Genomic DNA, 24,859 nt, shown 5'->3' on the forward strand with positions numbered 1-24,859 from the left:
AATTCTAGGGGACTGATGACCTCAGATGTTAAGTTCCATAGTGCTCAGAGCCATTTGATCAGATCCTACACTGAATTTCTCTTCAAAGGCTGCTTTAACAACCACAGGAAAAGTATATAACTCCACTCCAAACAAGTATGTGTTATAATTCGGCAGGTATAAACATTAAAACCCTCTACATACAAGTATTTACCTGTTATTGCTCTGCATATACACTACTGGCCATTAAAATTGCTACACCACGAAGATGACGTGCTAAAGACGAGAAATTTAACCGACAGGAAGAAGATGCTGTGATATGCAAATGATTAGCTTTTCAGAGCATTCACACAAGGCTGGCGCAGGTGGCGACACCTACAACATACTGACATGAGGAAAGTTTCCAACCGATTTCTCATAGATAAACAGCAGCTGACCGGCGTTGACTGGTGAAATGTTGTTGCGATACCTTGTGTAAGGAGGAGAAATGCGTACCATCACGTTTCCGACTTTGATAAAGGTCGGATTGCAGCCTATCGCGATTACGGCTTATCGTATCGCGACACTGCTGCTCGCGTTGGTCGAGATCCAATGACTGTTAGCAGAATATGGAACGCCCTGCTGGATCCCAACGGCCTCGTATCACTAGCAGTCGAGATGACAGGCATCTTATCCGCATGGCTGTAACCGATCGTGCAACCACGCCTCGATCCCTGAGTCAACAGATGGGGACGTTTGCAAGACAACAACCATTTGCACGAGACCATGGCTGCGGTCACCATTGACGCTGCATCACAGACAGGTGCGCCTGCGATGGTGAACTCAACGACGAGCCTGGGTGCACGAATCGCAAAACGGCATTTTTTCGGATGAATGCAGGTTCTGTTTACAGCATCATGGTGGTCGTATCCATGTTTGGCGACATCGCGGTGAACACACATTGGAAGCGTATCATCCGCCGTGATGGTATGGGGTGCCATTGGTTACACGTCTCGGTTACCTCTTGTACGCATTGACGGCACTTTGAACAGTGGAAGTTACATTTCAGATGTATTACGACCCGTGTCTCTACCCTTCATTCGATCCCTGCGAAACCCTACATTTCAGCAGGATAAGGCACGACCCCATGTTGCAGGTCCTGTACGGGCCTTTCTGGATACAGAAAATGTTCGATTGCTGCCCTGGCCAGCACATTTTCCGGATCTCTCACCAATTGAAATCGTCTGGTCAATGGTGGCCGAGCAAGTGGCTCGTCACAATACGCCAGTCACTACTCTTGATGAACTGTGGTATCGTGTTGAAGCTGCATGGACATCTGTACCTGTACACGCCATCCAAGCTCTGTTTGACTCAATACCCAGGCGTATCAAGGCCGTTATTAATGCCAGAGATGGTTCTTCTGTTTTACTGATTTCTCAGGATCTATGCACCCAAATTGCGTGTCAGTTCTAGTATAATATATTTCTCCAATTAATACCCGTTTATAATCTGCATTTCTTCTTGGTGTAGCAATTTTAATGGCCAGTAGTGTATGTGGAGTGGGCTGTCACTTTCCTTCCATAGTATATTCAAGATATCCTCATCAGCTTTTCTTGTTTATACATGCATGCAAAACATAAACACACTGTCCGGTCACATTAATGTGAGCAGCTGCCAAAAGCGTGAAGAACCACCTTTTGCATCGCGGACCGCTGCGAGATGTACAGAAAGAGAGTCACTGAGGTTCTGGATGGTACAGACAGGGGTGTGGAGCCGTACCGACTCGAGTGCCGTGGCCAATTGCGCTAAGTTTCTCGGTTGAGGATCCATGGCGCGAGCATCCAGATCGATGTGGTCTTTCAGATTCTCGACTGGTTTTAAATCCGGGGTATTTGGTGACCAGGGCACAGTGGTAAACTCATTCTGGTGCTCTTCGAAGCACGCAAGTCCAGTAGACTGTGAGCTATGTGAAAGGTAACACTGTCCTGATGATAGATGCCATCGTACCAAAGAAAAACGAGCTGCATGTGGTAGTGGACGTGGTCCCCAAGGACAGATGCATTTTTTTTATCCATTGTCCGTTCCGCAATGACGCCATCATCCACTTAATCTCATGAAAATATTCCCGAGATCATAGCACTCTTTTCTCGGCCCTGAAGACATCCGACAATTATTTCAGGGGGTTTGCTTTCAGACGTTTCACACCGATCACGTCAACGACCATCTTCGAATGGAGCGTAAAACGTGATTCAACCGAAAAGACCATCTGTCGCCCCTCAGCGGTCTTCTAGTTGCCGTATTGCTGAACAGCACTCGGCATGGGTGCAGGAGGCAGGCGCCTATGTGAGGCCCACGCGCAGCAACATTCGCTGAACTGCCATTGAGGAGACACGGCTGGTAGCCCCATCGTTAATTTGGGCGGTCAGTTGCTCAAGAGTTGCAGTTCTATTCGCCCGTACACGTCTCCGCAACAATCGTTCAATCCCTTATCTGTGGCCCATGGTGAACCACAGTTTTGTCTGCCCCAGTTTTAGAGAGTGGCATTTTACCGTGCACGGTATACTTTAACCACATGGCATGCGAATACTTTACAAGCTTCCACACTTGCCAAGAAAGCCAGTGATCCTGTTCATTTGAACATGAGATAAATCGTTCGGTTTCGGCATTACGACAATGACTGTTTTGCTGTATGTGTCCTACCGACATGCTCTGTATACCCTCCACTCCTAGTGCTGCTACATACCGTCTGTGGATGGCTATTTAACGTTGGTGTCGAACACAGGCGATGGTCACATCAATGTTACTGGACCCTAACTCGAACATGGAGAGAGACAGGTTTCATTAAATTATCTGTATTACTAAAAGGTCATCCAGTCGCAGTTGCAGGTTTCCTATTTGACGGCTTCCAAGTGCAACAAAAATGTGATTTTCAGTTTTAATATAATTACTGACCAAATTTAAAAATTTTGATTGCTTTCGTAATCTATTGACTAAGAGGTATAATTTTGCTAAGGGTTTAACAAAGTAACTCAAGCGTCATAGCTAGAAACAATGTAGATGTCTTGAGGCAGTGGAAATCACAGCACGCATATTACCCACATCACATCCGTCCAGTATTTAAGAATGAAATCTTAGACACAATTTCAAAGCTCTTTTAAATTTTTTCTCCGTGACATCTCCCGAGAAAATAATAAAAACAAAAAAAGTTATCTCTTACGACATTTTTCCGTGTTCATGGAGCAATAGTTCAGAAACGGGCATGATGGAGCCCACGCGCGACTCATTTGTTTCCTCGGAGCATCTCCTCAACGGTTGGCAAATACGTCTTCTGACCACGACTGACACTTCGACGTGTTCAGGACAATTGCACAGATGCCGTTTGTGGTTACATACAAAAGGGCAATCTACAAGCTTCGCTAGCACCTGCGTTTATGTTCAAGTATTCATTTCTTGCACTGTTTCCGTATTTCTTTCCAAACTCTCTCCCTTAAAATATGCAAAGGCCGTTCAAATAGTTTTCCACAGCCGCCTCTAACTTTTACTTTTTTTGGCAAAAGGAGAATGAAATTTTTTGTTAACATATTTGGAACGTTTAGCTATAAGTTGGCATATAAAAGTATTTCTTTTATTTACAGGTGAGCTATAATGGACCGTGAAGTAGATGTCAGGTTGCGACAACGGTCGGTGATGGAGTTCAAGACCGGCGATGACACTGCCTCATCGATTCACGGGAAATTGCTCCCTGTTTATGGGGAGGACGCAGTGGATGTGATTTCCCTCAACTGGACAATACACGATGCGGTAGATCATCGACGCCAGTGAGTGATGTGAATAAGGTGACCATTGATCAAATCATCCAAAAGACAGATGTGTGATGACACGACAGCTTGCTGAAATGACTCGTTTGTCATTGGATAGTGTGGTATCACTGGTGCAGTCACTAAGTTAGAGAAAAATCTGTGCACGTTGGGTGCCTGGATTATTGACAAGAGAACTGAAAACGATGAGGAAGAATGTGTGCGAGTGTTCCTTGAAGACCTTTACTGAAGAGTGGTTCAAATGGCTCTAAGCACTATGGGACTTAAATTCTAGGGTCCTCACTCCCCTAGAACTTAGAACTACTTAAACCTAACTAAACTAAGGACATCACACACATCCATGCCCGAGGCAGGATTCGAACTTGCAACCGTAGCGGACGTGCAGTTCCAGACTGTAGCGCCTAGAACCGCTCGGCCGCTGAAGAGTGCATACAGTGTTTTGACAGCGTCGTAACCGAGGATGAAACATGGTTGTTTTTGTCCGAACCTGAGAGCAAAACCCAATCCATAGAGTGGCGTCACCCGGGTTCCCCTCGGAAGAAGAAACCAACACTTCCACGAACGACAGGCCGAAAGGTGATGGCCTCCTTCTTCTGGGATCAGTGTGATGTCATTTTTATAGATTTTGTGGAACCTGGCTCCACAATTAAGGGGGACCGTTACTGTTTGTCACTGGACAAGCTGCGACATGCCATCAAAACCCACAGACCACAGCTACAGGGTCAGCTCATCAGACTACACCATGACAATGGCAAACCCCATACAGCCCTTATGACGCAGGGGAAAATCAGGAAAATGGGTTGGAAAATTGTTCCTCATCCTCCCTACGGCCCGTACTTGGCTCCGTCTGATTTTTACTTCTTCGGTCGTCTGAAGGCCCACCTGCGCGGTAAAACATTTGATAGTGAGAAAGACCTTATTTCCTGTGTCAAGCGATGGTGTAAAAGTCAATCCCGGGAATTTTACCAAAGTGGAAAGAACGTTGAGCCAGATGCGTCACAGCTGATGTAGGCTACATTGAGTATGCTCAATGTATAGCTAAATGTTCCAAGTACGTTCACAAAATATTTCATTCTCCTCCTGCAAAAAATAATAAAATTAGAGACGATTGTGCAAAATTTTTTGAACGCCCTTTGTACAACCATAGAATTTATGACTAGCAGAGCTATACCTCGTATCCGTAACTATCAGTGAGCTCTAGAGCAACTCACTTGCTCCGCTCGTTATGATTGACTTCGTATTATGCTCACTTGTATTGTTGCTTCGCTCCTCCTGTCACGTTCACTTTCACCGTCCTTTATTCCCTTTATTGATCGTGCACGCGGAACTCACTGAGATGGATAGGAAAAGCCCAGTAGAAGGGATGCTGCTCGGACGCTGACGTGGCCATAAAAATTCTTCCCGGCGTCTAGCCGCCTTCCGTCCATCGGCGCTCGGAATCCTCTCCCACATCGCCCAGAAACCCGGGCCGCCGTTCTGTAGGCTGTGAATGGGCTTTCCCAGAGAGCTGAGGTAAGAGCTTCGCTTTCTAGAGAGCACCAGACGCGATTCTCTGTAGACGCGTGTGCTCGTCACAGCTAGACGGCCACATTGAGCGAGCTCCGTATCGCTCTCTCTCGGACACCTGTCCACCCACGGTGTCTTCACACGAGTCTGCTCCTCGAGATCATGATGTGTTACATGTGTGAATAATGGTTCCGACGAATGCAGTAGAATCGATTTCTAAACATTCCTTCTCCGTTTTCCGCAGTGATTGTGGCATCTAAAACCATAATACAGCTGGTAAATCATCTAAATCTACTGCCGTGAAAATGAGATTTGCAACATACAAAGCATATCGTTCATGAACATTTACTCAACAGAATCCCGCGAAAACAACGATGCCTTCCTATATGGGCTGTATCAGCCTGTCACGACCTAATTTTTTTTTGTAACACCAGTACAATCTCTAATGAATGAATTTTTATTACCGTCATTTTCTCAGTAATTTTGCTAAGAAAAATGTTCGTTACGTAGATCCTGTATTATGAAGTAACTTTCTTTTACGTGGACACGATAGCAACGTCCTCACCACATGTTTACTCCCTTATGAAGCTTATTGTGACGAACGAGGCCCAATTTCAGTATAATACAAGCATTCATTTCCTGTAAACCTTCACCACGATTCTGTTTACGTCGCAAATACCATGGAACCGTAAGGGTCCGGACCAGCAACAGCTCCTCTGAATTTCTTGGCTTACCATCCCGCAAAAGCTTACTAAATTGCCTTCTTATAACGATTGTGTCCGCCCCCGTAGCTGAATGGAGAGCGCACCGGCTTTTCATGTCGTGGGGCTCGGGTTCGATTTCCGGCTGGGTCGCCGATTTTCTCCGGTCAGGGACAGACCCTCCACACACGACATTTAATTTCATAACTATCGTGACAACAACTGGGCAGTCGGAGCATGTTTCGATTACAGACAGATTTCTCGCAGCGTCGAGCACGGGGTTCACCCATAACGGGCAGTCACCTGTGGTCAGCATCATCGTTTCTGCTCCGGCACACAGAGAATTTTTTTGTGTTGCTTTACACCCTCAGTAGTGTGTCCTTTCAACCTGCTGCAGCAGTTGCTCAATTAATGAATGTTGCACGGCCCTTCAGTTCAGCGGTGAACAATCGTTATCATCTAAGACAGAGTCAGCCAGATAATGTTTCCACTGGTATACAAAGAGGGAAGCATTGAGCAGAGATTTCAGTCCCTTTATCCAAATTTGCCAACATACCATTATTATTGACATAACTGTGATTTATACGTGTTTTGTTGAATATGTTTTCTTCTGTATTATTCACTTTTCACGTTTCTATTCTAATAAATCAATCATTTCAATGAATAGCCTTTCCTACCTCAATAGAGCATAAACCTTGTTCATCTAGTAATTCTTTGTCTGATATACCATGTTAGTTATTGTTTTCTCCAAATTTGACAACATATCTCTTCCAGGTCCAGATAATATTAATAAGCGGTACATAGTCTGTTGCATACAGATTTCAGTTTTATATCTAAAGAACAGATCTGCGTCAGGGGTCATTCAAGAGCAAAAATTAATTACAGGCGATTCCCACATTACGTTACCAACCTGGCATCTTGAGACCAAACACAACTCTACTCTACACAAGCATCCATTACAGTCACCTACACAGACACAACTTTCACATACGCACAAGGAAAGTGGCCAATGTCCACGGAGGAAGAACACCCTTTCCGACAAGTGGTTGAATCCACTTCAAGTGATATCACAACCAGCAATGCCATCCGGAATTTAGATGTAGGATAAAGAAGTACGGAGAGATGCATCAAACCAGTCTCTAGACTGAAGTCCACAACAACAACAGTTACGACAGCAAACCGAATGCGGCTTCTTTCGTAATATGATGATAACACTTTTCAGGAAATCTGATAATAGATCGCCGTACCAAGTAATCTTACTAACTTCAGCTGAATGGTATTTCAGAAAACTGCGATAATTCCGCCACCTCCATCACATACCTCGTGTATTGGTATTGAGCTTAATATAAGAGAGGTTAAGACACTAGTGGAATAAGAGAGAGAATAGCCAACATTAGTACTAAACAGCGACGTTCATGCACTATTCAGTGACTTTTCTAGAGTAGGTATGAGTATGTGTAGATGTTTTCCTGTTGTGGTCCGAAGACTCGAGCAGTGAAGTGATGCGGCTAGCCTGTTGTGTGGAAGTCTTTGTACAAAGACTGTAACCGATAGCTATTTCAAACTGCTCACTGTATTCAAGCCTTGGTCTCCTTACACAGTGTTCCTCCGCCAACTTCCATCCATCACCGAAAATAACATACACTGATTCCTACGGATATGTCCTATCAGCACACCCTTCTTCTAGTCAAGTACGTCATGAACCTCCTATTCGATTCATTACCTAATACAGGTTACTCGATTAACAAATTTAATCCTTAGCATCCTTCAGCTGTATCACATTTCAACAACTTCTACTGTCTTCTTGGCTTTACTGTTTATGGTTCACATTTTACATCCATCTGAAGTTCCACTGCAGACATACTACGTACTTTCAGCTGACTTTCTAGCATTCATATTTACATAAAATATGAATATATTTTCTCTCCCAGAGAAGATCCCGTTCCTTTGTTTCCTTACGTCTACGTAAGACATTTTGCTGCTCAAATGCAACAAATATTCTAGTATTTAATTTATTTGATCACAGTAATTTATCTTCGTTTTACTTTTATTGATATGTATCTCATGACCTCACCTCACGACACTGAACATACTGTTCCAATGATCTTCCAAGAACTGCGCCATCTATTATAAAATTACAATGTCTAACCTTAAACTCTTTTTTTCTTCATTACCTTGAATTATGTTTCCTGAATTCATTCCCCACGAACAGAATGAATAACAGAGAGTATAGACTGCTACCCTGTCCCACGTATCTTTTTAACTACTGTTTCCTTTTCATGGCTCTTACAAACTCGTTCTGGTTTATGTACATGTTGTAAATAACCTTCCATTCCCTACATTTTAACCCTGAGAACTTCAGAATTCCAAAAAGTGTATTCAAGTCAATGTTGTCGAAAGCTGTTATTTAATCTACAAATTGGATAAATGTAGACTCTCCAATTCATATTCTAAGATAAAACGTAGAGTCAGTACTGCTTCGCGTGTTTCTGCATTTCACTGTAACCGAATTTTTTCTTCCAGTCGTTCCATTCTTCTGTAGATAGACAATATCAGTATTTCGTAACCACGAATGTTCACATTGTTGATCCGGTAATACATACTCCTGTAAGCAGCTGGCTTCTTTGGCACTGGGATAATTATGCTCTTCTTCGAGTTTCAGGGTTTTTTCTCTATCTAATTTATCTTGCGCGCTAGATGGAACACTCTTCTCATAGTTGTTTCTCCTAAACATCTCTATAGTTCTGAATCAATGTCATCACTGTCACGTGTCTTCTTTCGACTTGAGCCCTTTTTCAGTACTCTGTCGAATTCTTCAAGCAGTATAGGTGTAGCTGCACCGCGGAATCTCTGCATTAAAAGTATACAACGATACCCACGTTTCCTACATCCTATCGATAATTTAGAAACTTCGTTTTAGCTACTGACTTGGAACTGTTTCTCCATTTACTCCAGTTACTGCTTCTCGCCCCTTGATGCATCTCGCGCGCTGTTGGCGCGCCCATATTTCCTGTTGCTTCGCTATTGATATCTCTATACCAGTTCAGCGTCGTACACTGAAACTTACAGTACCATACAGTTGATACAAAGGCCCCTAGATACAATGCTTGCACGAAACGTACTTGCGACCGACATATATTCCAGTTCTATTTGTTTCATTAAATAGAATTGCGCCCACACTTCTTTTTCATATGATCACTTTCCTATATGTAATATTACACTGAAGATCCAAAGAAACTGGTACAGCTGCCTAATATCGTGTAGGGCCCGCGCGAGCACAAAGAAGTGCCGCGACACAGCGGAACATGGACTTGACTAATATCTGAAGTACTGCTGGAGGGAATTTACGCCATGAATCCTGCACGTCTGTCCATCCGTAAGAGTACTATGGGGTGGAGATCTCTTCTAAACAGCACGTCGCAGATATGCATCCCAGATATTCTCAATAATGATCATTTCTGGGGAGTTTGGTGGCCAGCGGAAGCATTTAAACTCAGAAGAGCGTTCCTGTACCCACTCTGTACATAAGGGGTGTCGCATTGAACTACTGTAATTGTCCAAGTCCGTCGTAATGCGCAATGGATATGAATGGATGCAGGTTACCAGACAGGAAGCTTATATATGTCTCACCTGTCAGAGTCGTATCTACGTGCATCAGGGGTCCCATATCACTCCAACTACAGAACCTCCACCAGCTTGAACAGTCCCCTGCTGACATGCAGGTTCCATAGATTCATAAGGTTGCCTCCATATCTGTTGACGTCCACCCGCTCAATAGAATTTGAAGCGAAACTCGTCCGACAGCTTAATGTCGGTGTTGACGGGCCCAGACGAGGCGTAAAGCTTTGTGTCGTGCAGTTATGAAGGGTACACGAGTTGGCCTCGTGCTCCGAAAGCCCATATCGATGTCAATCCATTTCATGCGCAAATTCAAGTAGATCTGCAGTTATGGCCCCAGCAAACGTGTTCTTCCTTTGGTTTCTTAAAACTGAATAATAGAGCAATAAAAACTTGGATGTGGGGCGATACAGTAGCAAACTTAGAGCCAGAGCCAAGTGCTGTGGAGTCTCGTGCGCCATCATCAATGCTAAGAGAACAACTAACACTAATTGTATCTGGTGGGCCACTTGAATTTCCGCACGCGCCAACTTCAATGTTAATTAACTCAGAAACACCTTAACTTAACGATTTTTGTTTCTTACCGGCTGTTTCTTAGCACAATCTACCCTTCAACACCTTCACAAGCTTTTCATATTGTTTCCCACCACCCAGTAGGTGCACCTTGACGGCAGTCACAGATAATTGAATACAGATGCGCTCTTCGTCCGACCTCTTGCAAAACTCGCGTGAGGCTGCGTGCTATGAGGGCAATGGACGGTGGATGCTACGTATGTAGTGTGCGACAAATTGGGAATGTGAATTGGACGGGAAGCGCGCACGGATAGCCGAATGGTTAAGGCACTTGCTCGCATAAAGCGGGAAATCCGGTATCGAATACGGGTCCGGCATATATCTTCACTTCTTGCCGTTGAATTTATTTCAACGCCCAATTGTGGCTAACGTCGGAATTTCAATTTCGCCATGTATTTTGTGTATTCTGAACTTACGTTTACACACAGAAGGGGAGACAGCACCAAAGCACAGATGGAAGGTATAAGCTGAAATCTAACACATGTTCAGAGTAATATGTTGCATTCACAGACATATTCATTAATGTACTCCTGACATATCTTAGATATCCAGGCTATCATTTCTTTTCGTTGAACTGAATTTATGAAAGTTTTTATTGTGTGACTGTTTCTGCTTATTTTTTAGTCAGGTCACGGTACATCCGAAAACTGACATTCTGCATATCTTCCAAAGTATTGGGGCGGGCTGAAAGATTAGGAAAAGAATTTCGTTTATAAGACGAATATTGTTTCCCTAAGAGGGTATAATTAATCTATGTTAAGAGCAATTATTTACGTGACTCATTCATTTTTTTCAATATTCTCGTACTTTGTTGACCATATCTGTGACGCTCTCGTGATGACTAAACGTACGTGTGAGGAAATCTGTAAGTCACCTTCTTATTTTTATTTTCTTTTGCTTTAGATTGTGTTTACCATGTGGAGTGGTCCACAAATGAGAGAAGTCTTACCTCGATGTAGAAATTTGTTATTATTCTTAATTCTGTGACCTTCTTGACATATAGTCGACAGGTATCATGTAAGAGCTGTATTGGCTAGCCAACACGTTATGACCATTACCCACAGCGAAACTGGTGGTACCCTGGGCACATAACACGGTTAGGAAAGCATATAAACGGAACAGGGACGAATTGGAAACCATTTTACCGATGATACGGGCCGCAAATTGGGAAGTCCACTGACATAATTTTTGGCTCGGTGCCTGGGAATGAGAAGCTAGGGACACCGAAGCTGGTCGGCAATTCGCCTGTTACCATAGTGAACAGCTATGGAAAGTGCTCTAAGCAAGATGAAACCACCAGTAGGCGACCATGTGTAGAACTTCTGCTCCTCATCATAGAACGTACAGGTGAGAGGCTTTCCCGCTCTATGAAGGAGGATAGGCGGGTCTCTGTGGCAGATCTGACAACGGAGTACAACGCCGATGCAGGCACAAATGTATCAGAACACATTGTTCAGCACACACTGTTGGAGAGCTGTTCCGCGCCAGACAACCACTAGGTGTTCCCTTTTTGAACCAGTGACACCGTCCGTTAAGATGGCAGTGACCTCGTGATCGTCCAGATTGGACCGTGGATCATTAGAAACATGTAACCCGATTGGATGAATCACGTTTCTTATTAAACAAGGTCGGTGGTCGTGTCCAGAAATGTAGGCTTAAGGTACTGCCGGAATTAGCCTAGGAAGTCCTGATTTTTTAGTCCTGTCCGGGTAATGCCAGGGTTTAATGAAATTATCGGCGTTTCAGAATTTTATGAATGGCAAGGACCTTTTTTTTGTCAAGCAGTGGAAACCAGATAGGAATGTCAACAATGTAGGAAAAGACAGATTACTATAAGGAAGACATGTTAAGTTGCAGATAGGCACAATTAAGAGACATTTAAATAAACCTTTCGGCCACAGCCTTCATCAGCAAAAGAGAAAGACACACCATTTATATTCACCAGCAAGCACACCTCCTGCACACTTGACCGCCAACTTCAGCATCTTGGGCCAGAATGCAACAGTGACATGGGATGCAAACAGCAATCTGGTGGGGGCAGGGAAGGGGAAGGTATAGTAGTGTAAGTTTGAGGAAAGAGACGAACACTGTGTGGTGGAGCGTGCAGGGACTTGAATGCCAACAGACGAAACGTCATGAAGTTGTGGAGCAGGGTGGTGAGGATAAAAGGAGTGAAGGAGAGGAGCGGGGAGAGATGGGTGTTTGCGTTGGAAGAGGACAGCAAATAAACAGGGTGGGAGACGAGAATGTGGACGACATGATAGAACAGAAGGGGAGGAACTGCTGGGTGGTGAGTGTGGTCACAGTATGTTACCATAGGTTGAGGCTGGGATTATTACGGGAGCAGAGAATGTATCGTAAGTAAGTTGGTTGGAACTTAAATAGTGGCAACACTGCTGTGGAGACACTATGGAATGGAATCTACTATTGTCACTGATAGTACTCGTTGTTGACATACCTGCCTTACCTCTGAGCAAATGGACTCGCCTGTCCCATGTCACAGGCGTGCGCACAATCGGGGGAAACACAGTTACTTGTGAGCAAACAGTCTAACGTGACGGTGTCACTATGTTTTCGAAACAGGAACAATGGAGTTGGATCAAGATTGAATGTGCCAGAGGTCGTACAGCTCGACAGTATCATCAAGGTTCAAAAATGTTCAAATGTGTGTGAAATCTTATTGGACTTAACTGCTAAGGTCATCAGTCCCTAAGCTTTCACACTACTTAACCTAAATTATCCTAAGCACAAACATACACATCCATGCCCGAATCAGAACTCGATCCTCCGCCAGGATCAGTCGCACAGTCCATGACTGCAGCCCCCTAGACTGCTCGACTAACCCCGCGCGGCGTCATCAAGGTCTTCAATAGGTGTGCGGGGAATCGGCATTGCCGTACAGAACAGTGGCACGTTGGGTAAAAGCCTTCAGCGAAGGTCGGCAAACTGTGGCAGACACGCATCGCGCAGATGGTCCTAGCATCTCTGAAGTAGTGCATGCTTTTACCGTGTTAGTGGACAGTGATGGACGCCATACGATGCGTGAGCAAGCCCACGAAACCGGATTAGCGCATACGATTGTGCTTCGCATCCTGAAGGAACGGCATGCGAAAAATTGCATCACGATGGGTTCCGCATGAGTTGACGGAAATGCAGAAATGGATGCGTTACGACGCTGCTCACTCACTTGGAGCGCAATGAGCGCGAAGGAGAGGCTTTCTTACGCCGTATAGTAACACTGGATGAAACATCCAAAACTGAAACGCCAGTCCAACGAATGGTGTCATTATGGGTCGCCGCGAAAGTCGAAACTGCGTCATAGCCCCAGTATGGTGAAAGTTATGGTGATTCTCGTGTACAACTGTGATCGTGTTTTCCTAACTCATTACGTTCCTCCATGGCAGACCGTCAATGCACAGTACTGCTGTTCGTTTTTAGAGCATCACCTGCGACCAGCTTTGCGAAAGAAGCGACGACACTTCCTGCGCAACCCACCCATCATTTTGCACGACAATGCGCGGGGGCATACAGTGCAAGCTGTGGCTGATATGTTCGGTCGATGGGACTGGGAAGTACTGCACCATCCACCATACTCCCTGAACATCAGTCCTTGTAACTTTGATTTGATTCCGAAGATGAAGGAACCATTTCGTGTTATTCGCTTCAGACTGTTCCATAGATTCGACAGGCAGTAGACCGCTCCATTCACACCATCAACACAACAGGCTCTGCTAACGGTGTACAACGTCTTCCACATCGCTGGCAACGGGTTCTACACAACGCTGTGGACTACTTTGAAAGACAGTAACAGGTGCAAATGCGCAACTCTTTGGTATCTGTTGTGAATAAATAGTTGCCACTACTTTAGTTCCAACAATCGTATAACTCCCATCTACGCAGTTCAGAAAAGCTGGTGATGGAGTAAAGTATCCACATGGCTGAAGTAGTGAAACAGCCATTGAAATCAAGTGTGTTATGTTCAGCTACATTTGCGCCACAGGGTGGCCTACTTTGCTCTTGTCCACAGTTCGGCGGTGGCCGTTCATCCTCATGGGCAGTTGGTTGGTAGTCATACCAATATAAAAAGCTGTGCAACGATTGCAACTGAGCTGGTAAATGACACGGCTGCTTTCACAGGTGGCCCAGCGCCTCACGGGGTAAACCTGTGACAAGACTGGAATAGGAAGTGCTAAGTGGGTGGTTTGTGTAGGTTTTGCAGCCGGGTCCTCCACACGGATGTGATCCTTGTGGAAAGAGGTTGGGATTGGGAGTAGCATAGGGATGGACTAGTATGTTGTGGAGGTTGGCTGGGCGATGGAACACCACTGTAGGAAAGGTGGGAAGTATCTTGGATAGGATGTCCCTCATTTCATGGCACGATGATAAGTAATCAGAACCCTGGTGAAGGATGTGGTTAAGTTGTTCCCCACCGCGATGGTATTGAGTAATGATTTTTTTAAATTTGTGATAAGATCCTATGGGACCCAATTGCTGAGGTCGTCAGTCCCTAATCTCACACACTATTTAATCTAACTTAAAGTAACTTACGCTAAGTGCAACACATACACCCATGATCAAGGGAGGACTCGAACCTCCGACGGCAGAAGCCGCGCGAACTGTGACAAGGCGCCCTAGACCGCGCGGCTGAGTGATGAAGGGGACACTTCTTTGTGACTCGTTCTTGAGGGTGGTGGAAGGATTGGGTGTGTGAGCTGAAATGGCTTGGGAGATCTGTTTTCGGACTACATCTGGGAGTGCAATCATTGCACAGCTTTTTATATATCCACCAGAATGAACAGCTAGCGCCAAAATTAGGCCAAGATCAAAGTAGACCACCCTGTGGCACAACATACACCTGACTGTAACGTACTTGATTTTAATGGCTGCTCCACTATCCAGGCCATCTGGATTCTTCTCGCCGCCACCAGCTTTTCTGAACTACCCAGATGGGAGTTATACTTACAACACATTCCGTGCTACTGTAATTATTCCAGCCACAATCTCCGGTAACATACTGTCCCCACACCCTCCACCCAACAGTTTCCAGCCCATCTGTCCTACCCTCTGCTCCCCATTCTTGTCTCCCGTCCTGTTCGTTTGCCACCCTCTACAGCGCCCCCACCCATCTATCCCAGCTCCTCTCCTTCACTCCTTTTATCCTCATCTCCTTGCCCAACAACCTCCTGACGTTAGCATTTTAGTCCCTGCTTATTCCACCAGACAGCTTTCGTCTCTCTCGCCACCCTGACACTACTACCTACTACCCTCTCCCCTTCCCTGCCCCCACCAGATTGCTGCTTGCACCCCATGTGATAGCTGCATTCTGGCCCGAAATGCTGGAGTTGTCGGTCACGGGTGCAGGAGATGTGCTTGCTTGTGTGTACGAATGGTGAGTGTTTCTCATTTACTGATGATGACTGTCCCCAAAGCGTTATGTAAGTGTCTTTTAATTGTGCCTGACTGTAGCTTAACATGTCTTTTTTACGGTAAGTAGCAATCTGTCTTTCCTTACAAGGATTTTTTTTTAATCTTAGACGTATATGTTCGACAAGGCGTTACGAAACGTTCTCTTGCGGCCGTTCCTCCCTCAGCCGATGTTAGGCCAATCTGACGTCGATGGTGAGGCGTCGCTAACGCTTCTGTCGCATATTTTCACTTAGCCATTTGGCAAAACATCAGGAGGAATGTGTTTATGTCGTTTTCGTGTGTGAAGTAATTCGTCTATACGTTTTTGATCATTTTATCTCTATCCGTCTTTTATCTCAACTTTCAGCAATGTGCAAAAAAAGGTTGTGTGTTTAACGTTCACCTGTACAGGAAAACTAATTTTTTTTTATTCTGTACTGACAGTAATAATGAACTTGGTTATCGCACACTATGTGCTGAAGTATTTTCTGTTGCGTATAAAGGAAAGGGTGATGCTGAGGCATACGAGGAAATGGCTAGGCACAGGAGTGCTGCTAATGCTACTGCTTCACCATACATAATCGAAAAATGGGAATAACAGTGATCTGGAGGTTGCTGCGAAAGGGGCTACATTTTCATACCACACCGGGAGACAGGAACACTATTTCTGTGTCTGGTGATAAATCTGAACAAACAAAGTTTAATGATTCAGTAAACTGTTAAGACTTTTAATCTTAATAAATGAAGAAACTCAACAGCTGCTAAATGATTCTTTATTAAAACAATCGATTTCGCAGCTTATAGATGCATCCTCAGGTGTACATCTGAGTGGAAAAAATGAGGAAAAATATAATGAACAGTACTGTGTATGCCCCAAGTTAAAAGAGGATGTATTAAACAACGAATAAAAGTACTCACAATTAATTCATATAGAATCCAGACGGCATCAAATGGGTGATTCAGCATAGTAAGTCAAATCAATATAAAATGGCTATAGAAAGAACAGTAATCAAGATATAAAGTAAGCAGAGTGGTAGAGTCAACAGCCCCAAACAGCAAGGAGTACAATAAAAACCAAGAGAACTGATAGGGTCCAAAATTCAAAATTTGGAAACGTGCAGTTAAAGTGAAGGTCATTAATAAGACAGGAATACAATTAGATAAACTCATTGTTGGGAGAGCAACATAATACGGAATAGACTCATGTGGTGGCAGTAGCATACTGATCAGATAACAACCATAATAAAATATGATTGATGTGAACGGATCATGAGTAACTTATCCGTTATTTACTACATCATTTTTTAATTTGGGGTATAGACAATTTTTTATTATATTTTCCTCATTTCTCATTTGTGCACCTGAGGATGTAGCTATAAGCTGGGAATCCGGTTTTTTAATAAACGATCATTTAACAGCTGCTGCAGTTCTTCATCAGGAAGTACTTCAACAGCTGTGGTTACCTGAGCGAAAACATCTGTGACGCTATCTGGCACCAGTTCTACACCCACAGACTGCTGGTCAGTAATTTACGGGATTGAGAGACCTGTGCATAGAGTTCTGATGCTACATACCGCCGAATACCTACCAAGCTATTGTCAAATCTATGACATGCAGAATCGATGCTGTGTTGCATTAAGAAGCTGAACCAAACGCTAGTAAGCAGAATGTCACAACTTGCCGGTTCTTCACAGTTCGAGGTGCATTCAAGTTCTAAGGCCTCCAATTTTTTTTTCTCCGGACTGGAAAGAGATAGAAACATGCGCATTGTTTTAAAATGAGGCCGCGTTCATTGTCAATACGTCCCAGAGATGGCAGCACCGTACGGCAGATGGAATTTTACCGCCAGCGGCGAGAATGAGAACTGTTTTAAATACTTAAAATGGCGACGTTTTCCTTACTTGAACAGCGTGCAATCATTCGTTTTCTGAATTTGTTGGTGTGAAACCAACTGAAATTCATCGACAGTTGAAGGAGACATGTGGTGATGGAGTTATGGATGTGTCGAAAGTGCGTTCGTGCATGCGACAGTTTAATGAAGGCAGAACATCGTGTGACAACAAACCGAAACAACCTCGGGCTCGCACAAGCCGGTCTGACGACATGATCGAGATAGTGGAGAGAATTGTTTTGGGGGATCGCCGAATGACTGTTGAACAGATCGCCTCCAGAGTTGGCATTTCTGGCCGGCCGAAGTGGCCGTGCGGTTAAAGGCGCTGCAGTCTGGAACCGCAAGACCGCTACAGTTGCAGGTTCGCACCCTGCCTTGGGCATGGATGTTTGTGATGTCCTTGGGTTCGTTAGGTTTAACTAGTTCTAAGTTCTAGGGGACTAATGACCTCAGCAGTTGAGTCCCATAGTGCTCAGAGCCATTTGGCACTTCTGTGGGGTCTGTGCACACAATCCTGCATGACGACCTGAAAATGCGAAAAGTGTCATCCAGGTAAGTGCCACGAATGCTGACGGATGACCACATGGCTGCCCGTGTGGCATGTTGCCAAGCAATGTTGACGCGCAACGACAGCATGAATGGGACTTTCTTTTCGTCGGTTGTGACAATGGATGAGACGTGGATGCCATTTTTCGATCCAGAAACAAAGCGCCAGTCAGCTCAATGGAAACACACAGATTCACCGCCACCAAAAAAATTTTGGGTAACCGCCAGTGCTGAAAAAATGATGGTGTCCATGTTCTGGGAAAGCAAGGGCGTAATCCTTACCCATTGCGTTCCAAAGGGCACTGCGGTAACAGGTGCATCCTACGAAAATGTTTTGAAGAACAAATTCCTTCCTGCACTGCAACAAAAACGTCCAGGAAGGGCTGCGCGTGTGCTGTTTCACCAAGACAACGCACCCGCACATCGAGCTAACGTTACGCAACAGTTTCTTCGTGATAACAACTTTGAAGCGATTCCTCATGCTCCCTACTCACCTGACCTGGCTCCTAGTGACTTTTGGCTTTTTCCAACAATGAAAGACACTCTCCGTGGCCGCACATTCACCAGCCGTGCTACTATTGCCTCAGCGATTTTCCAGTGGTCAAAACAGACTCCTAAAGAAGCCTTCGCCGCTGCCATGGAATCATGGCGTCAGCGTTGTGAAAAATGTGTACGTCTGCAGGGCGATTACGTCGAGAAGTAACGCAAGTGTCATCGATTTCGGGTGAGTAGTTAATTACAAAAAAAGTCGGAGGCCTTAGAACTTGAATGCACCTCGTATAAGCAGGAGAAGCAGACGGGAGCTCGTACGTGCTGTCTGTCTGTGAACTCCGTTCCGTGCACCCGGCACTTTAAGAAGTCCTTATGTCAATAATCATTGCGCTTCAAGATTTGCTTTACAGGCTGCTGTTTTTTTTTAATCTCCTCTCCCTCTTTCGTTAGTCCTACATTCTTTTGCATTACACTCTGAGTGATGGACCGGTAGGACGAAAATTCTGTAATAGATGTCTTATCGCAGATAAACATCTTTAGGCTCCTTCGTATGAATTAAAGTCTGTGACGCGGACTCGGGTAGGCGTGCCGGCTCCTGATCGAATCCGCCCGCCGGATTAACGACGAGGGTCGGTGTGCCAGACAGCCTGGATGTGGTTTTTAGGCGGTTTTCCACATCCCTCTAGGTGAATACCGGACTGGTCCCCACGTCCCGCCTCAGTTACACGACTCACAGACGTTTGAAACATATCCGCACTTTTCCATGATTTACACTAGACGCAGACAGATGGGGTACTCTGATTCCATCCCGGGGTGTATGGGGTGGCGGCAGGAAGGGCATCCGGCCACCCCTTCACATTAACATGCACATCCGATTTAACCACGCAAACCCCGCGCAACATGAGGGACAAAGGCGCAAGCGATAGAAATAGTGTGAATTATAGTTTGTGGCCGATCAGCTCGTAGTTCTGTACCATGTGTCCATCGTCTCCAAGTCTGCGTGACATCCGGCCATTAGAAACAACTTTTCAACCATCTAACCTACATCGCCGATAAATGCTAAATTTCTCTTTAACCTTCCCATATGTGAATACCTTATCTGCTTTTATGGGTGTGTATTCACTCGACCGCACTCACGTAATTGTTGAGACTAGGCATTTGGTAATCGTTTGTGGATGGTAACCGATCATGCGAATAAACCCATTTTATACTATGAGAGCTGCCATTTAACAAAATAAAAATTGTCATTGACGGTGGATTCACACCTCGTCAGAGTTGCCTATTAAATCATTTTTAGGTGAGTCTCCAATTTATAATCATGCAACAGGCAAGAGCTACGCTTTCTCCACCAAGTATCTAGTCACGTTTTAGAATATAAAAATATAAAACTTTTCAGAATACTCTATGACCTCTTCATAGCTCCAGGATTAAAGTGAACAGAATAGCAGGCCCTGCTCAGACGAACGCAGGCAGACCACCACATTTCCAAATACAGCAGTTGCACGTCATGACAATCCATCTAAGGCTGTGTCCGTGGTTGATGTCGAGGCGTGACCTTTGGTAATTACGAAGCGATTAATTCAATAGGAGCGGGGCATTTCTGTCTTTCTGTAGGCTTTAGCGAGGGCCCAGAAGACAGAAATGAGTCGTAAACTTGCTCCTTCTTTGCATGACTAAAGGGAATTAAGAGGACGCAGCTGATGGTCAATCGATATTGTACGCACGCTACAGGTGGTTATGACTGAAGTATTACCCACCAGACGGAATTTAGCTTTATGATATTGTCCAGTATTTCATTGTCACCACGTATGTTCTGTACACAAGTGAAGTCCTACATTCTTAACGCTTTCACGTATGCAACACGGTAAGACGATGCAGTCCATTTGGCTGTTTGTGATGACTGATGACTGAAGGCGAAGGGAAAGAAGACTTTCTAACCTCGGTGTGAATATTAAGATACAGTTTCTCAAATGGTTTATGCGAGTACCTGAATATGTAATGAAGAGTTTCGCACAATGCTAGTAATTCATTTGTTGTTCAACTCCAAGAAATAAAAGACGAAAGGAAAGATGAAGTAAACAAGAATACGAGTAAGTACTCCACAGATGAAGTTTTAAAAAAGCTATATTAGATATCTAACGGAAGGAGAGTGGTGTGAGCCGACGTTGCTTATACCACTGCGGACATAGCTTCGTCCTTATCGTCCACCTTTTCAATAAGAAACCGTAACAGTTCCCAGTGCATGATAGATTCCACCACATAAATAGGTCAAGCAATGAAAATTATCGCTAAACACTCTACTACCAATTATTTCTGAAACTTATGGAAATCATCTATGTTAAGAGGATTAATGACTGAGAGGAATTTCGTAAACAGCTATATACAAAACCAAATGTCTAGTTAAAATGTGACCTAAGAGTCACTAAGTTGCTTCATCGCTCGTAAAGTTGTGCATAAGAAAAAGAAGTTATCAGAGCTGAAGGAATGACCTTTGCTACTGACCTGCACTCTTCCCCTTCCAAATTAATTAGATTCATATGAACAAGGAGAGCAGAGTATAATCTCTACCATTATGGTTTGTACATTAGTGACTCAATACCTAAACCTATAAAATCAAACTTTTTTTTCGTAGGTCGTTGTAGTGAGATAGAACTGAAACACACACATACACACACACACACAGAGAGAGAGAGAGAGAGAGAGAGAGAGAGAGAGAGAGCATGTTCACCATTTTTGGTTCTCTATACACTTCGCAACCACCAACTGTCGTTCTAGTCTCTCCCCAAATAGTTATCCTTACAGATAATTATTATTACGCTAGTGGAAGGATTGAAGCGTTTGTTTAGCAACTATGAGACGATTCTTGTAGACATATTGAAAGAGATTCCAGGAGATTCGTAGACTTTTAGTTTAATTCATAGTTGATACCCTGATTCATACACATTCCAAGAGATTTCCTGGCAGATTGAGACTGTGTGCCAGACCGAGACACGAACTCGGGACCTTTGCCTTTCGCGGGTAAGTTTTAATCTTACAGTAAGTTTCATATCAGCGCACACTCAGCTGCAGAGTGAAAATTCAGTTCTGAAAACATTCCGAGAGATACGTAAACTTTTAGTATAATTCATGATTGACATCATGCTAATTTCTGCTTCGGATCCAAAATTTCTGTCTTCATTTTCTTACTGCTTCTTCGGTATGGGATGCTACTTTTTCTCGATAATTTACGTCTTGAGGCAGGATCTCTGGTTAGGACACCCAAGAGGGTTCCTGCCACTGCTTGTATTTTATTTGAATACAGTGCGCAGTAACCGTCTTTCTTGTCCGTGTTGCTTGCCTGCTTGGTTGTTTGAAGCTCATACACTAGTATGACACAGTATTCTTATCTCCCCTACTGGATGTTCTGGTTGAATGGGAGTGATTTTTAATTATTGATAAAACACTAGTGCACGCAGCGGATAACAAGACACACACACAAAACAAACGCATTCAGTAACGGGAGCGGTAACCGGCAGCATTTTTTCAAGCCTACGCCCATATTCGTAATGGTTTATCAAAAAAATAGGGAGAGCTAGTTCATTTGGCATTATTTACTAAGGTGATAGGGGCTCAGACTCTTATAATTATGGATTTGAGCTTTTGGAGACGAGAGGTAATTGTCTGATTTTTTTTTTATTTTTTATTTTTTATTTTTTTTTTTTTTTTTTTTTTTTTGTTAGGTCACTGAAATTTTATTACAAATTTAGATGCTATAATTGAACATGATCTGGAATCACTCGTCCTTAGTATTATCGGTGTTGACAATTATTGAAATAGCCAATTGGTCTTGTATTATCAGCCGATCGATGGTCACACTATAGGGAAGCTGAACGGAATTCATTATCACACACCAGGGCACAACTCTTCCATGCGTCGCCACGCTGAAGCACACCGCGAATCACCACGCGGATTAATGCGCAAGTGCGACCGCGCGAAGCTACCCACAGAGATGCTTGAGCACATAATTTTCAAGTACGCTCGTGAGACGAGCGAAAAAGGGGACTTGGTTCGCGAACTATATCTGCTGTGATACACTCCATCTCACATCTTACCAACGTCCAGACGGAGCGTCTCCATACTTCGACCTCTTCTCAATACGTCCCGGCTACCTACTCTTTCCGCCAGGCTACGGAACGGCCACCCTGACTGTTGTTCGAACTGCCACGTTCCTCACCTCCACCTTCTACACTCCTCAGAACCGATCTTCCCGAAGTGCCTCAAGCAATCCCTGTGTTTAGCTTCCCTAGTTTCTCTTTTGAGAAGCTTACGGCATCTACTGACAATCCTTTTAATCACACCTTCACCTTTCTAAGCCCAACACATTGACACAGGTTGCCCTCATACACACTGGAAAGATACAGAGAGGACGAGGAAGTGTCATACATTGGAAAGTATTCGAAATTATACCTTAGTTGCCTTCTATATGTCCATTAACTGGATTATTCATGAAGTTCACTCACAGTACCGCTTCGACAGGAAGATGTGCTTTTCTGAGGATGTAACCATACGAAGCTGAACTATCCTAATTTTCTCCGTCACGGGATACACGCCAGAACTCTTCAGTGCCTTTGTTATTCTGAATTACGGTGCAAAGATCCTTCGGATATGCATGCATGTCGAGCAAGGGACCTTCAAGTAAAATGTCTCCCCGTACGAGAATATACATAATGGACATATGGGAATAGCTTGTAGACACATGGCTGACGACATACGGAAGTCTGAGTTTGGCCATGAGTCGTGCTTGGAGAGCCAAATGGCTAGTCTGCCTTCGACAGTGGGGAGCCGCGCACGCCTTGTCTGCGTCTCGCCTGTTGCGCTGCTTACGAGTGAGCACGCGTCTGTTTACTTCCGAGTAGCGGCTTGTCTCACAGCACGACTTCTTCGAGTATCATGGCGTTTTCTTTCCGCCAAGCCACAATTAAATTAATTTTTCGTTCGGATCATGAACGAGTGAAGAACGAGTGAAGAACGTTTCATATAGGATGAAGTGCTTCTCCCGCCGCAAAATAATCTCGGAATTAATTTTTCGATCCTCAGTATTGCTGTGTACATAAAGGTAGCTATTGACGAACTGTGCCGCGACACTGAGCGGCGCCACACTAACACTCGCAAGTTCTGATACTCTAACGGACATACAGGGACTGTCGTGGTTGATCACCTTAGTTTTGGCTCAAAAATGGTTCAAATGGCTCTGAGCACTATGGAACCTAACTAACCTAAGGACATCACACACATCCATGCCCAAGGCGGGATTCCAACTTGCGACCGTAGCAGCAGCGCGGCTCCGGACTGAAGTGCCTAGAACCACTTGGCCACAGTGGCCTGCTTAGTTTTGGTCTCCGGACGTTGCAGGCTTTCGAACTCCCGTTTGAGGTACTGTCGGACGTTGTGGTGGCCGCCTTCAACCTTACGGCAACATCGTCAGTCACGTTGCTGAAACATGGAAGACGTTCCAAACATACCGTGTCCTCAGTGGTGTCCATCAGATAAAAATTGAACTACGGAAACACGTGCCTTCCTACTTGGCTATTGACAGCTGCATGGCTGTCGTCATGTACGATGGCTAGCGGCGCACCTGTTCAGGTTGTGACCGGGAAGACCATGTCCGTTCTGAACGTCTCCGACGTAGACTAGTTCAGACGCGACCGGAGACGTCGCTCGTCCTGCGACGCTCAATGTGTTAGCTCTATCTTACGCGTCTGTGGCGGTTCTGTCTCCTCGCCCCCTCTGAATCAGTCGGAAGCGGCGTCGACTCCTCTCGACGACGCGATCAACGTCTTGCCTGTCCATCCTACACACCCAATGGTTCAAATGGCTCTAAGGACTATCGGACTTAACATCTGAGGTCATCAATCCTCTAGACTTAGAACTGCTTAAACCTAACTAACCTAAGGACATTACACACATCCATACCTGAGGCAGGATTCGAACCTGCGACCGTAGCAGCCGCGCAGTTCCGGACTGAAGCGCCTAGAACCGCTCGGCCACAGCGGCCGACTCCTACACTCCTGCCGGAGGCAATACAAATGAACGATGACCGTCAGCAGGCACAAGCTGTGTATCCCGACCCCATAGTTGTTGATCATGAAGCTGTACCGACCTCTGCTTTCCTACCATCTGGCCATCTGGACACGGAACATCATGTTAGGAAGCAACGATCGCCGAGGAAACGGAAGTAACAACGGCGTACCCCTTCTGATAACTGCCTCCATCGGATGTGTGCGCAGGATGACGATCCTGCTACTGATAGTGCGCTGACCTCAGACGCTACGTTCTCCCCCGTCACCAGTCAGATTTATTTTCTTCAGAAA

Source organism: Schistocerca serialis, chromosome 8 (assembly GCF_023864345.2).
Source record: "Schistocerca serialis cubense isolate TAMUIC-IGC-003099 chromosome 8, iqSchSeri2.2, whole genome shotgun sequence".
Classification (NCBI taxonomy): domain Eukaryota; kingdom Metazoa; phylum Arthropoda; class Insecta; order Orthoptera; family Acrididae; genus Schistocerca; species Schistocerca serialis.